Genomic DNA, 16,668 nt, shown 5'->3' on the forward strand with positions numbered 1-16,668 from the left:
GAGTTTTTCAGGCATAAAATCTGTAAAAATTGCGACCATCTGGGTAAGGGAGTCAAACAGCCTACAGAGATTGTTTCTTTTTCTGAAGCCAGTTCATCATCATCAGCCTACGAGTTAGTAGATCATGTAGTAAGGTATGCATTTGATTCTTGCCTAACCAGGCATTCTTTTCCCACAGTCTTCTGAAGGGAAAGAGCCCATCGGTCCTCCCACAATGATGTACCCAATTTTCATGACATTCCTTTGAGAACCAACTTTTCCAATATTACATTTTTCTATCATCTTGCAGGGCTGAGTATTACTGAAGCAACGTCTTCTCATGCACCCAGATAGTCCACCCATTATCACCCAGCTATTCAACAAGATGTTTCCCTGTAGCTGCGACTGCTGGGAGGACTCACCCAGCACTGGGAGTTTACTTTTTGATGAATCCAGGGTATTCGCCCCTTCTACCCAAAGTAGAGCCACCCCCATTGCGACTAGGCAGATGAGCGCACTATGCATGACCCTCCTTAGGGGTATGGGCAAGTGGGATCTCACTAAGTTTCCACCCTTCAGGGGACAAGGTCTCCCAATGTTTGAGATCTCCATTAAACCCAGTATTCTCCACTTATGAGAGTAATGCAAGTTGTTACTTTCATGAAACCTTTGCCTTGGTCTGATAGAAAAGCAGACCCCCCCTCCTCCCTCGAGTGTGAAGTCTTGTATCCAACGGTACTTTGTCTCTCGTTACAGAACCCACTATACAGACTCTTTTTGATTCTCACCTGGAGAAGAAGAGAGCAGCTGACGTTGAGTCTTCTGGGGTGGAAACGCTGAGAGCGGATGTTGCCGCTACCCCATGTAACTAGCTCTACCTGAGGGTAAGTGTGGGCGAACAACCTATGGAACTTTGCCAAGCCCAGTAACGCCAACGAAACAAGGTTTGCCGCTCACATCTGAAGAGACTCTGACAGAGGAAGGAGTATAGAGACCGGCAACCTAAGAGAAGGCTGAAACTAGAGGAAACCTGAGAAAGATATCAGCAAACCCACGAGAAGTGTTGCTAGAGGAAACCAGAGAGGCCACTAGAAAGCCAATGCCAGGGAAGGCCCAAGTAAGTACCAGCAAGATCACCACACAAGAAGGCCGTCGCTGGAGGAAGCCACAGGAAGAGGTACTGGCGAGCTACCAAGAAGGTTGGCACCTGCAAACAGTAGGAAGTGGCTTGACGCAAGGGTGTCAAACGCCACTGAACTCCCCGGAGAGGGCCATGGAGCACCAGGCATGCCTTTTGGACACTAGAAAGGGAGATTGGCTGAAGAACTCTGCAACGAACACATGGCAATGCAAGCCCTGGTGACCTGCAGTGAAGGCGAAGCTTATGAGAATGCTAGTCACCGAAACCCATAAAAAACAAGAAAAACCTATAGACTAGACAGAGAGTAAACTTGAGGAAATCCTCGAGCAGGGTGTAAGCCAGGAGGTCCATGAGAGAAAGTTAAATAAAACATAGAGACTGATTACAATCCTCAGAGGTGGTGTAGTAGCCCTGGAAAAGGGGCTGCCAAAATATATCCCAAGTATGTGGAAGGTAATGAGAAAAGTAACCTTTTTTCTGCTTCAGTGAAACTTCTAAGTCTGGAGGACTGAAAGGAAAACCAATTTATTTGAAAAAGGCATGCAGTGAATCTTGAGTGATTTCTGAATTAGGTACTGTCGGCAAAAGCCAAATACCAAGAACTGTGACAAACTGTTAATACAGAGAACTGTGATGAACATTTCCTTTCTATGAACCTTAATATTCAAGAACTGCGAAGCGAGGAGGGGGCCAGCTACATGATCTTAAGCCTAATATGCATTTATTCTAGGTCTTATAATTTGTGTACAGTGGTAGGGCCAGTTAGATTAGGTTTCGGACTAAGAACAGACTTTTTATGTTGACTAAAGATCCTGGCGAGCACCTTGCGTTTTTCAGTTGTAGATGGGGAGAACACCATCGTACTAATAGGGCCAGGTAAGGTAGGTGTTTCATTTACATTTAGGCTAAGAAACATCTTCTGTTTAAACCATGTCCAGTGATCACCACATTACCAAGCAAGCACAGGTTATTTAAGATGCATGGTGGCAAAGAGTGAGCTTCTATGAGAACCCAGTATGGTTTATTTGTTGCTATTACATTCAATGAAAATATCTGATCAGGGTTCGAAATTAAAGGGAGCTGGGAGCTATTTTGCTCCTGCTTGTAACATAAGAGTGTGGTACTACTTGGACCTACTTTTGCCTCTCTACTAAAACTGATGCCGAACAAACATACTTCTGTGACATTAACTCTGTATGTTTGGGCCAATCTATAAATGAGCATTTTTTTAAAACTTTTTTTATTTGCGTTCACAAAATATTTTAACACATATATAAAAAGTCATTTTAAAGCACCTTACTAAACATGATTTTCATTGTATACTTACTTACAACTGTCGGAATCGTACTCTTAATTAAAATACTTCCACAGAGGCCAACAGGGGGAGCAGGCAAGGTGGCTGCCTGAGCCGTGAGCTCCGTCCTCAGCCCTGGGATTTTTGTGGTGTTACAGAGAAGAACGGGCTTATGCCTGCCTCCAAATTGAAATTAATGGTGTTGGAACCTGAAGCCGATTGAAGGGTCGAGAAGTGGAGTTCTGAGGCTGCCTGGGTGTCTGGCAAAAAGCCTGGTGTTTGCTGGCACCCAACCCCCCAGCCGCGCGCTACTCAACGTGGGCGCAAAGCGAACTGCCCGACCTGCAGCTCCGAGGGACGAGACAGCTGAGATCCGTGCAGTGGCAGAGGTGGCTCCCTAGGCGCGGACGAGTCTACGGTCTTGAGGCAGCCCTATATGACTGGCGAGTGAGGCGTTGAGTCCCCCCCTCCTCCAGAGTGGCTTGCCCGGGCCGACACTGGAGCACGCCCTCCCTGACGCCAGCGCGGCTGAGGAAGGAGGCGGTGAGGAGACAGGGAGGAATCCCCCCCACCCACCCGCTCGTGCGGCAGTGAGAAGGTGGATTTACGGTAGGTGCTGGGGGCCTGATACAAGCACCGGGAGACCGCCAGAGTCTGGGGGAGGAGTCATGCGCCCGCTACACCCTGTATGCTTGTGGAGGCCCAACTGGGGGAAAGAGACGCACAGGGATCCCGCAGAGAGGCACTTGCTCTACACGCGCCAACCAAAGCCGTGACTGGCTCACGGAGATGCTCCCCTGTGAGAGGATTTGGGGAAAAGAGCACATAGAAAGGGGCCTGGGAGACTTCTGGGCAATGCAGTACCCTGCATCACATTGCAGATAGCTCGAGGAGCGTGCTGAAGGCGGGACTAGCACCAGTAGTAGCAGTGGGAGGCTGCACCCTGGGCGGGGGGGCGCACCCCTAACCCCAGGAGACTGCTGCAATTCAGTGGAATCACTGCAGGGGTGGGGGGGGGCGAATCAGGACAAAACCCTCAAGATGCACTCATTGCAGAGGAGACACCTAATTCTCTGCTAACCAGCAAGGGAGACGCAGTGCCTCAGCCTGGGGTGCCTCGGGAGGTGTCCATCTAGAAAACAACCCTAATCGTGTATATTATGTATATTAGGTTGGCCGGAAGCCAATCACATCATGTGACAAACATCGCAAACACAGAATCGTCATTATAACCAGAGAGCGTCCATTTTGTGTAATATCCGCCATTTGCTTTTTTCTTCGAGTTCTGTCTTGTGCTTTGCAAAATGTATTCTATTCTACAAGCTCATACGGTGCGAGGCCACAGCCTGCATGTCGAAAGATCAACCCAGACAGGAATGCCAAACAGTACAGAAATGCATTGTTTTCCTCCCTCACAAAGTCCTTGGAGGCAAGCAGAAACAGCATTTAATCAGCTGCCCAGGTGCCGACCTGTCTCACCAAAGCTGTAGCAATAGGCAGTTAAAGCATGAATTATATTCTTCTAGCGGTCCTCCTTCGCGGATCTGCCTCAGAGCAGGCTGACCCCCAGTTCACGAATAGAAACTGGTAGATAACATTCTAGGGAATGTGTCTCTCCTACGAACAGGATATCCTTGCTGAACAAGAGCTTTATGTTCTCCATAACAAAGAACTGTCTCTGCAACTGTTGCTTGAATAAGTATAATTAGATTAAAGAAGAAACCTGTCATAATGTGTCATAATTGTCAATCACCGAACCCTAGCTCTAGAAGATACATTATGGGCGGTTTGATTTGCCTTCAAAGATTACATGTTTGTATATATGTTGCTGCTTGAGCGATGCTCGCTCTCTTGCGTCTCACGAGGTCTGGGTGACACACGTTGCGAGACGTAGACCCCAGTCGGCCGACTGAGTGTACTTTGAAATAAACCATATTACTTGGAAAATCGAACCTCGTGTCTGTCGTATCACTAGTATATGGTGATTGTGCCTTGGTTTCCATATGTGGGGGGTCTTCGTGGCCTAGCAGAGGGGGGGCACCCCTGTGGAGCAAAAGGCACAGGCGACAGTACTTCTGAGGTGGGATACATCCCCAGCCATATGGGGACCCCCTTGAACGGAGGTTCGCACCGGCCACTGACGCAGGCCGTCACTGGGTGGAGTACCCCTAGATAGGCGGGCCACATTGAAGACTCTCTGAGAATAAAGGAGGGGCGGAAGTGGGTAATCTGTGAGCTGGAAGGAGACTTTGGCAAAATTTCAGATACCAGCGGAAGACGTGATGGAATCCAGGAGTGCAGCCGCAGCGCCGGAGGAGCTGGGCTCTATGAAAACAGACATCCAGACCATCCTTGAGGCAATTCGGGGATGAGAACGGACACACGGGCACGACTGGCTGAACTCTCAGCTAAGGTGTCCACGTTGGAAGACAGAATGGATGGGGTTGAGGCTAACCAAATGTCCACTGGGCTGCTGGAGACACAGATGGAGGCGTGCTTCATGCAAATAGAGCGTAGAGAAGAGGAGCTACGCCTCAAGGTAGACGATATTGAGAACCGTGAGAGAAGAAAAAATCTTCCCTTCTTTTGACTGGTGGAGATGGAAGGCGAGACCCCGCTCGGCCTGGAACATAAGGTGCAGGACATAATAAAGATAGTCCTTGGAGCGGAGGCCGCTGAAGGGGTCACGATGGACAGAGTCCATCGGGCAAGTGGAGAAGCGCAGGGCCCTTGCACAGTCCTGGCACGGCTACGTTATTATGGGGACAAGGCGAGGATCCTGGAGAAAGCGAAAAGTCTAAGGGAAATACAATACAGTGGCTCAAAAGTGTCCATTTTCCAGGACCTCTCAGGCTACACTATGCTGAGAAGGAAATGTGTGGGGCCCTCACTAAGTGGCTGCAGGAGAAAGGGGTCAAGTATCGCTGGGGATACCAATTCTCGCTAGTCTTAGAATGGGAGGGGGAGAGGCACCATATGGTTGCCGAGGTAGACCTCTGAAGCATCATGGAGGACCTGGTTGGCAGTCGGGAGGGCCCCTTAACGGAGCATGGCAGGAGGGGGCTGGACACTGACTGGGGGACCCAGAGGCCCGGAATCGGCCTGAGGAAAGCGAAGGGTGAGAGGAGCCCGAAAGTTTCAGAAGCTGAACACTCCTCCCCCGCGGACGTCGGGGGGAACCTGAAGTGAAGTGGGGAGGCGTTAAAATAATGCTGCTCACCTGCACTCTCTCTGTCACCTGTGGGGTGCTTGAATGCCCGGGGGGGAAGGTATTGACCATAAAGTTGCCACTGTTTGGTTGTTTTTCTGCCGGTGCAAAGAGGACCAGTGATACACCGTTTGTGCGACTTCACATTTTAAAATATGCATAATGTTCTGAGGGTTGTTTACGTGGGGTTGAGAAGGGCGAAATAGGGTCTTGGGGAGGGGCTCGGGGCCTCGGCTTGGTACCAATGAGGATCAATTGACCCCCCCTCCCCCAGATCGGCTTGGGGTCACGGGAGTGACAGACCTGCCTGACAGGTTACCTAGGGCAGTGGGCGAGTCCCTGGTGGTTCGGTGACCATGCCCAGCAATACTGGGAGATGGAGACGGACGCCTCAATCTAGGGGAAGAAGGGGGGGATGGGTGTGGGGAGGGTGGGGTGGGTGGCTGTTGCGTGACTGTGGGTGGGAGGAAGACTGGGTGTGCCATGGATTCTCAATATAGAGAAGGTTCCTCGGCAAATCATTTCATTTGACGGAGATCAAGACTAAGAGGGGCTTCGGGTGTAGATTCCTGGGAATAAAGGGCTCATGCGAGGGAATGCGGCTCACACTGGCAACCCTCTACACACCCAATGTGGGCCAGGTGGGTTTCTTACGTCGGGTGTTTAGGGTGATGGATGGATGGATGGATGGGCGGGTAGAGGGAGCCATGATGTTGGGTGGGGATTTCAACTTGATAGTGGACCCCAAGTTGGACTGGTGGTCAGCGAAGTGGACGGAGTTGAGAGGGGCGATGAAGGACAACCTAGCCCTGAGAGATCTTTTACAGGAGCACATTTGGGTGGATGTATGGTGTAGATCATGGCCGGGACCGGGGGGCTATACAGAATCGTTCAAGAGAATTGTCCTCCTTTTGACACCAGGTGAAGGGGAGGTCGGAGTGCCAAGGGTGGATGCCATTACGTGGTCAGACCAATAAGCTTGTAGTAGTGGACTGGCGATTACCGACGGTCCTGCAGAGCTATAGGTGGCGGTGCAACAACACTCTGCTGAGAGATAGTGTTCAGGGAGTTCTTGAGGAAGGAGATGCAGGCCTATTTTGAAACTAATGACAACAGGGAGACTGAGAAAAGAGAGACAATAGACAGGCACTACATACAGTCCTCATCTGAGAGGTTGTCAAGAAGAGATGCAACCGGCAGAGATATTCTGAGAGGGGAGACATGGTGGGGGCCCTCCTTGTGAATAGGACAAGAGGCTGTAGGGTGGATAGGAGGGTAGACGGTATCCGAGACATATGGGGATAGATGCTGAAATGGGGGGCGGACATAACGAAACACTTTGCAAGTTTCTATAAGGAGGTGTATGCTAGACAGAAGGAGGAGTCGGTGGAGGACATGTGGCATTACTTGGCCGGGCAAAACCTCATTAAACTTACAGATGCAGAGAAGAGGGTCCCTGGAGGGGGAGATAACCGGGGAAGAGGTCTTGAAGCTATTAAAAGGTTGAAGACAGGAATGGGTCAGTGGGGGGGACGACTTCACAGCCGACTTCTACAAGCAGTACCAAACCTTGCTGGCGAAGCCTCTGGCCAAGCTGTTTAATCCAATAGTGGGGCAGGACACAATACCACCTACATTTCTTCAGGTCCTGATTGCGGTTATACCAAAATCCGGGGAGGACCTTGCAGAATGCACCTCTTACAGGCCCATCTCCCTTCTAAATGTGGATGCAAAGGTCTTTGCCAGTATTCTAGCTACCCGCTTACAGAAATACCTTCCTCGACTGATCCACCTGGACCAGGAGGGGTTTGTGTTTAAACAGGCAAGGAGCAGACAGTATGCATAAAACTCTTGATGTGTTGAGTACATGGGCAGTCTGGGAGGACAGAGCGCACCTACTCTCCCTAGACGCTGAGAAGGCGTTCGACCGGGTGAGTTTGGCTTTCATGGGGGAGGTCTTCTTGTTCCTGGGAATGGGTCCCAGGTGGATATCGGCCTTGTACTCAAGACCTACGGCCAAAGTGGTAGTCAGCGGGAATAAATCTGGGCCTTTTCTACTAGGGAGAGGTACTCGCCAAGGATGCCCTCTATCCCCGCTCATATATGACCTAGTGATGCAACCGTGGTCAGTGTCGATCCGGAATAATGGGGAGATTAGAGGTGTCACAGTGGGTGGGACACATTGTAAGATAAGCTTATTTGCGGATGATGCTACCCTATATCATCAGGCCATCCCAATCAGCCCCCCATGTGCTGCGTAGTTTGGAACGTTACGGGGAACTGTCGGGCTTCAAGGTAAATCTGGAGAAATCTGTGCAGTCATAGCGGGGGACTATTGGATAGAGAAGGGGAATTTGTGGCAGGGCTTCCTTTCAAGGTGCAGAAGAAAAGGTTTTGCTGTTTGCTGTTTGGAGATGCAGGTGACACAATGCCCAAGGGATCTATTTGCCAGCAACTTTCTCCCCCTTTTGTCAGCAGTGAAGGGAGACATGGAGAGGTGGGCGGGGTCAGCGGTATCAAGGATGGAACTTCTGAACTCTATAAAGATGGTGGTTCTCCCCAGGTTTTTATTCTTATTCCAGATGCTACCTATATCAGTATCCAGGTCATTCTTGATGGAGGTGAAACGAACGACGCTGCGGTTTCTCTAGGTGGGGAAGAGACCTAGGATCTCCTATAAGATACAAAGAGGGGTTAAGGGGGAATGCGGGACTCCCGGATCTAGCAGCGTACTACAAAGTGTCCCAGTTGAGAGCCCTGGTGGGTCATTTTTCTCCAGGCTCAAGGAAACAATTGTTAGCAATGGATAATGAGGTACTGGCCCGGCCATGTTAGACGAGTGGTTGTGGATTCCCAAAACCTGCATCTTGAGGAGTCCTGATGCACCCAGTGCTGGAGGTCTTATGGTCTGTCTGGAAGGAGGGAGGTGAAAATAGGTAGCTCACAACATGGCCATCGCCACTGAGCTGTATATGGGCCCCCCACTCAGGGATGGAATTGAGTAACCGTTGGCGTTCCAACCTTAGTATGAAGCTGGACTCGGAAGGGCAGGCAGCTATGGGACAGGGGAACCTTTGTATCACTGCAGATACTTTCCACCCAATCTATTAATTGTACTACTTTATTATAAATTTTTGTCAGGTTTTCTATTGGCGTCCTTAGTTCAGAATTAATGCTACATAGAATCATCTCAGTCCACTACAGAATTATTTACAGACAAACCATTTTATTTTATGTCTGCCCTATTCACATCATCAAATTGTCTCCGGAAGTAGGCATAGCAATCTATAATAAAGCTGTAATTTTGTAGTGTTAATGAAAGCTTTCCAAAAGGTTGTCCCCAGTTCATACCTTAGCATCACCAGGGAGACTGTCTTTGAGAGACCAAGTAATCTTTTCCAAATTGGCCCTTCCAGTCTCTCAAGAGCCTTTCCAGTCTAATGTTGCCATCTCCAGACCGTACAAAACTGTTAAAATCACCATACCCTCATAAAACATCCTAATCGATATTAGGGTGTATTTAGAATATTTTGTGTAGATGTTCCTTGCCTGGGCACATAACGTTGCTATCTTAGCTTGTACTCTTACTGCCGCATTAGATCCCTTATCCTTGCGGCAGATAGGGAAGCCAAGATAAGACGGCATTCACTATCTTAATTACCTCTCCATCAACATACCAATTACTTTTTTTCCTTTTGTCGACTCCTCTTGCAAATCAAGATAATAGTCTTGGATGCATTCACCTTCAACCTGTTTTCCAACAAATTCTCTGAGACTGTATTAAGTGCATTTTGCATAGCAATTGCAGTTTTATGGAACAGCATAATATCGTCTGAACAATATTGGTACAGTTAATATACCAATTATTGGTGTGAACACCCTGCTGGTTACCATGCATTCCAATCTGATAGATACAAGTTAAATAAGAATGGTGCCAAGACGCAACCCTGGCAAAGACCTACAAATGTTTTTTATAGGTAATACCAGATGACTGTTATTATCTAAGCGTATTTGCATTATCGTCTGAGAGTGAAGTTCCATGAGTATTTTTCTTTTTTTTTATAGCCCATCCGGAATCCCCCATGTGTATCTTATTCCAGCGCCTCCCTCGATCAATACTGTCAAAGGCACTTGCCAAGTCTATACTTGCTACGCATAGGGGATAAAGTGTGCTTTTTTAAGCTTGATGTTTTAGCAATTGGATTATCAAGCCATTGAGCGTTGTCATGGAATTTCCTAAAACCCACCTGGCACTTTAACGGTTTAATAAAAGACTTTGCCCATTGAGCAAGATCTTGTAATAGCAAGGAGGTGAAGATTTTAGAGGACAAATCAAGTAGGGCAATAGTGCTAAAGCTCCCTGGTGCTGTATAGCAAACCTTCCATGACAGTGGCCTTTTTCCACTGCTATGTGGCTAAATAGATTATAGAGAAGATTTGCCCACAACTCTGGGTTTTTCTTTTGAACTAAATTTGGTATATTGTCGGGGCCCGATGCCCAAGAACATTTACCTTTCTTAATAGTGTTTTCCACAAGTCAATGGTAAACCCTCACCTCCACTGCCCCAAATCATTTACCTCAAAATGTGGGTGTGTTCCACTCGGGATCCCAAACCTTTCAAACAGTTACTTCTTCCTTACTGCCTCAGGGATTGGATTTTCCATTGATAGAGCGTTGTATCTGTATTTATCGTTCTCAACATTCACACAATTCCAAAACAGTCGCAAACTAAATTTAATTGAAATTTGCCAGCATTTTCTGTCATTTAGCTTGTAGCGATAACATTTTAGCCAACTCGTATGGGCCTGGTTTTCAGACCTAATTCCCTCATTTTCTCCTCCTGTGCCTTCCTCATATCTACCTTAATAGACTTTGATAGCCCTCAACAATCTTTTCTTGCTCTTCATCTCGCCAAATCTGTGATGCCCCGCAAATGTTTTTTATGATGGTGTGCCTTTAAATTATTTGCTAGATAGGTCGCCACTTTATGTAGTGCATCCATATACCCTCCTATGCATGATTGAGTAAAATCCCACCTCTCATAAATTGGGTTAATACCATATCCAGTACCTGATTACACTATATAACATACCTATTGGACCATCAGACCGTATTATTCTGCTTTTGATGCAAGTAAGGCCACAGGACCGTTATCTGATTGATATGATTTTGCCTTAGTTCCATGTTGATACCATGTACGCATGATCACTCTGAGGGCAAAACTTAACATTCATCGACCTTACGGCTAGACTCCATTCTTCAGACATGAGTATGAAATCAATATTTGACCTGCTGTTCCCCCTTCTCCATGTTGGTTTACTTGAAGTATCGCCCTTAACATTCCCATTCGTCCTGGAGAATGACCATGCACTCAGAATCTCAGCCCATCTCCTTCCACAATTGGGATAGTTACACTCGAATTATGCTAATGCACCCATTTTCTGAATTAGGTTCAAAAGAAAAAGATCAAAAGCCTTTGTGTTTGATTCACAGTGTTAATTTATATATATATTCAGTGCCCTTTTGTGATGACACGTGTTTCGACGTATAAACCGTCTTTTTCAAATCTGGGCCAGTCTTTTTGATGCACCAAGTATTCTTCACAGCATTGCCATCCAGTCATGGGATAATCGCAGTTTGTCTATGCATAGATCACTACTTGTATCCGGCTGTTCACTCCACTAGTGACTGTCTTTCATTCCCGAATTTGGGATATAACCATTAAAGTCCTTCATTAAGAAGACTGCGGTAGCATTATGTATACAGTGTTATTCCTCTAAGATATTGTTTAATACTTCAAAGAATTTCTCTTCATTTGTTGTGCATGTATTCCAATATACATTAACTAATAACCATTTTATCTTTGCAACTCGGTTATCCAATGTCCAAGTCAAACTCACTGATAAAAATATACAGTGACTTTAGTTCTCCTCTCTCTATCAAAGGACAAAATGATTATTTCACACCCACCAAAAGACCCCCATAAGTTCGTCCCTTGATTCCCCTTCTGGCCTCATTTATCATAATAAAATAGCCATCTAAAACAGGTAGATTTACCAACCTAACTTCCTGCAAAGCAAACACATTGAATTTTCTTATGACGGGTACGAGGTTGGACATGTAGAAAACTGCTGTGCCACCTACTGTTTCATGATGGTAGGCTACAAGGTTACTTACTAAAGACTGGAATCTGAGCCGAAGAATTTTTCTGGGCTTGTACCCCCGACATGCATGACCAGTCTTCCTCAGGTACTATACCCTTATTTTCTCCAAAGAGACATACCTGCAACCATTCAAAGAAACACAACATTCCAGTGGTTCAATAGCCGAGCCAAAAGGGCCTAAGGGTAGATTGCTTTCACCTTTCTGCACACCTGCCCTAATATTTTGTTTATATGGAACAATTTCAAATCACAGGCTTAGACATTGTCGTGGATTGTGTTCAATCTAATACGCAAGACCACCAAATCAGTTCTATGGTCCTCTACAAACTCCACCTGGTCAATGTCTTGAGACGTAGTGGAACAATATCTGTGAATAAAGATGGAACTAACCTCACTTCATGATTAGATCTTTGGAATCGTTGAATAAAGCATGAACTGCAATTAAATTAAACCTCTGATCTATTTGCATGTTTTTTCAATTAATTCCTGAGCACATCCTTATGTCCAATCATATTGGGGTGGTTGTTTACCGCAACCTTTTTTACTTCGTCCAGCTCTTATTCTCCTCTGCTGTGCCATACAGTCCCCCTTTATTCACTTCCGATACTGATGGACCCATTAATGCTGCTTGCACCCATTTGATCTTATCTGGCTGGACAAGCTCTCCTGCATAATGGGTGGCCCTCTGTTACTTTCTCGGGTTTGGAAGGATTCCTTTTCCATAGCTTCTGGCTGGTGAATCCTCCATCGATAACCCCTATTCCGTCTACTGGCTCTACTAAAAGGACCAATTCTTTGTCCTTGGTACTAACCATTCCCTTAACGGGATTTTGCTTTAAAAAAAGGAATACTCATGCAGGATCCTAAAGGCACACCTGCTTTTTCCATCTTTGCTTTTGAGCCCATTGATTCCCCTATTTTCGTTGCTTTTGATTGTGCACTACTAGGACTCGTTATTATTGGGGCTGACTCTCCTGGTAGAATCATCTTTACATTATCAGAATTAAATGTGTGAAATAATTTCTTTGATGTCTTTTCATTTCTTTTTTGCCACTGTTTTTCGTTCCTAAGACCATGTTAGGACAGCTTTTCTGAAGTCCAACTAGGGGCTTAGTAAAACCATTCACCTGAGGCTGTACCACCTGAGTATATGGTAGCGTACACAGAGCAGCCAGGCTTATCTTGGAAGGGAAAGAGGACTGTAGGATCAGTACAAAGAAATTGTAGTCTACATATGGTACTAAGAAACACTGTATTGTAAAAATAAAGGGTTTATTTAAATGCAAGTAGATCAAGGTAAATCTTGGGTAAATAAGTACTGTCACAGATCATATAAACACATTATAAAAGCTCAACACTATGCTCTAAAGTACATAGACTAAAGCATAGACCTTGTTCAGAACACTAACAGTATGTCTAGGTAAGTCATACCTTATCATACACATTTAGTATAAGGCACGCCTATTCATAGGGAGTAAAAACCATAAATTACTTTTAGATTACTTTATAGTAATTCAAGGGTAGTTGACCCTGTCAGTCATGCATTGACACTTTGTTAAGAAATCACATAATCAACCAACCCTGTTACCAGGATACTTTTCTGAATAGTGGAACACACATTTATTCAAGGAACAGTATATACCTATAACTACATTCAGAATAACAGTTATACCAGGTGAGTAAGACCTTTTTGGTGTAATATACAATTACAGTTGCTATTCAGCTCAGTTGAACACAGACTTAGGATAAGCAAGAACTCTTTACACTAATGTAGGATTGCACCAGAAAAACCAAGGTCAGCTATACCTAAAGACCACTTTTTAAGAATAGCCCAGCTATTCTAGGCAGGTAAAACCTAATGTTGTAATATACTATTACAGTTGCTTTTCAGATCAGTGGAACACAGACTGGGGTAAGCAATATCTCTTTAACTTATTTTAGGATGGCACACAGCTAACTCAAGGTAAGTAAAACCTATATAGTTTTAATAGGAGCTATCAGCAACTTAAAGGTAGGTATAATCCTAAAACCGTTTTAGCATCTGTATAACACAGACCACAGAGAGCAAAACCCAATGTTACACTTTATGAATGACTCAATGTTATTCTAGCTAGGTAAAACCTAAGGCAGACCTATTCTAAACAGGCTATCAGCAAGGCTGTGGAAGCAAGACCCAGTTGGGAAACATATACACCTATTCTCTGAAAGAAATAGTGAAGCCAACAGCATTTCCTTTGGGAAAGAGGCACAACCAATTAACAGATGAGTAAAACCGCCTTACATATACTTTTCAGAATGGCATAACATATTTTCAAGGTAAGTAAGAACTTTTCACTCTGAGTTACAGTTACTACCTCTTTCATAAGTAACATTTAAATACTTATACTTTACATGGCAGAATCCTTTTCTTATCCAGTTCCGAGTTCCTGTTCAAACAAGTGAATAAGTCTTTGGGATCTTCAGCCAAAAACCTAGTCGATGGATTCCTTTGTCATGAAGATGGAAGACAGGATATTGCAGCGGGGATCAACGGAGATCTCACATTTGAGCTTAGCACAGTCTCTGGCTTCTCTAGCACGACGATGCACTTCAGAACTTCAACATCAGGGCCTTCTGTGCCAAAGTCTCTTTGTCATTCTAAGTCTCTTATTTCAGAGGGCCTGATGCAAAACAACCAACATCAAAGTTCCTTTCTTCTTGGGATTTCACATGTACAAACTCTCAGGTGATTTTCTGTTCACCCCGGGTCCCCCTCTGCCAGACTCGGACCGACTTTAACACAAAACCTTCAATTGGTCTCCCTCCGCCAGGCTTGGACCAAATTCACATACTTTTTCAAACTTTCTCTATTTCACCAAAATCGAAGACTTTCGACTGTGCGCAGTATTTGACTTGACCCATTGCAGGACCACTTCAATTCACATTTATTCGTTAACATTCAATTGGTCTCCCCCCGCTGGGCTCGGACCAAATGTATCTACTGTTATTACTTCTCAGCTGGATACCTTACAGAGACCTTTGATTGAGCACCCACTCTGTGCCCGACCACTCCGTCAAAGCTATTGTAGCTTGCTTTAAAGTTCAATCTCTCATCAGCGTGTACTTCACTCGCGTCTCTTACCACACACGTTTTAACAATGTTCGTTCCAGCGCTCACCATACAATGTTGCTGCTTGCAACCTTGGCTTCAACACAGACCGGTCTTGTATTGGTCTTCCCAACTCACTGGCTGTGTTGACTTCCCTGATTCTGCTTTGTTCTTGGAGACAAGGACGGCACTTAGGCAACTTGTGATTATCCCTGCCTTGATTACTGACGCGGGAGGGTCCCGGGTATCTCCGACACACAATGCAGGATTGTTCAGCCTGGTTTCCTGGTCTTACACTTTCAATTCTCGAGGTCTCTGGAAAGTAAAGCTTCCTTGTTGAAAAGGTCAAGGGAATTTCCCTCCTTGCAGTCCTCTTTGGTTTTGCCGTCTTTTCCCTCTTGCTCAGCTGCCGTCTCGAAACTGCTGTTTCCTCGTGTGCTTTGCCTCGGTCAGTGTGGGGAAGTGTAATGCAAGTCAGGTGTGAGTGATTGTCGATAATTGCCTGACCTCGCCTGACCACAGTATTGGGACATGTCACGTACACGGCTCAGGTGTTAGTCCGTTTTCCCTTATAGCGGGCCATCTGTGAGAAAGTGTTGGTGTTGTAAAAGGGAGTTGGGGGTCTTGGGGAGGGAGCAGAGTTCCTAAATATCCTACCGGGTATGCTGGGTTAAATGTGTTATAAGGAAGGGTATACCGCGTCTCACCATCCAGTGTCCAACTCCCCGAAGACCCCTCGCCCAGGTGATCCTCCCGCACTGGACCACCCCCCGGAACTGGATCCAGAAGCTATGACTGTGTCCTGGCCACCTTTATGACAGATCCCCAGGGACCTTCTGGTTTCTCACAGCTGCTTCTGGCAGTCTTTAGTGAGGGCAAGGAGAACAGCAACACCACCAGCACCAAGAAAACTGGGCAAAGGCACATAGAATCCTGATGCAGAAAGCTGCAAGATGATCCACATTGAGAGCTGAAAAAACTCCTCGAATTCACATTAAAAACGGAGGTGCTGAGACCAAGGAAAATGTGACTCCCTTGAAAGTCCAAAATTAGGCTGAGAAAGAAGCCTACTGATCTGCAACCATCTCCAGGAGAGCAAGAACTGGGCATGGAAGGTAGTCGAACAATGGGATGGTGTTAAGAGACCCAAAGGGAAGTTTGAAGTGTACAAGTCGTGTGAGAGCAACCCAGTGTAAAAAAAAAACAGAGGAATGCAGTAAAAGGATCCAAAATCACCTTGAAAAAACAGAGTTTGAGAAGGAAAAAGAATGGTTTGAGTAATCATTTGGGTAAAGAAGCATTGCATGTTGGGAAATGTAATCCCGTACCCCTGCAAAAAGACGCTTTGTATAAAGAAAAACTGAAGGTTGGGAGAATGTGTCTCAAGCAGCACAGTGAACTGAGCAAACATTTGTGTAAAATATAGCAGTTTGGAAATTGAATCACAGTCCCATAGAGTACTATAGGATAATTTATGGAAAGCATACCCGGTTTGTGGGGCATTCTAGTCGCAAGCCCCACAGTAATTGTTTGTTCGAAGACATTTTGCATGTTGAGAAATGAGTCACAGGTTCCATAGTAATTTTAAGGCAGAAATTAGACTGAATACATACATTGTACGGATAGACTTTCACTCCATCAAATGGTAGCAACCACACTATTATCATGAAGCACTGTCCTGACAGTACCCTTACTGCTTCCTTTGCTTAAATCAATTAAAATGTATAGTCCTCCAACCATTGTTTTTGTAATACTGTAGTCTGTCATAATCTTCGATGGGGCGGGGGGGTCGG

At 45.8% G+C, this 16,668-nt stretch overlaps 1 protein-coding gene across 1 annotated transcript in view; it reads left to right on the top strand.

Moving 5' to 3' along the window:
• Positions 1-16,668, top strand: part of DIAPH1 (diaphanous related formin 1) — a 1,645,861-nt gene that overhangs the window by 661,474 nt on the left and 967,719 nt on the right. The window lies entirely within an intron of this gene.

The sequence above is a fragment of the Ambystoma mexicanum genome, chromosome 3q (genome assembly GCF_040938575.1).
Source record: "Ambystoma mexicanum isolate Mex_15411 chromosome 3q, UKY_AmexF1_1, whole genome shotgun sequence".
In the NCBI taxonomy this organism is placed as follows: domain Eukaryota; kingdom Metazoa; phylum Chordata; class Amphibia; order Caudata; family Ambystomatidae; genus Ambystoma; species Ambystoma mexicanum.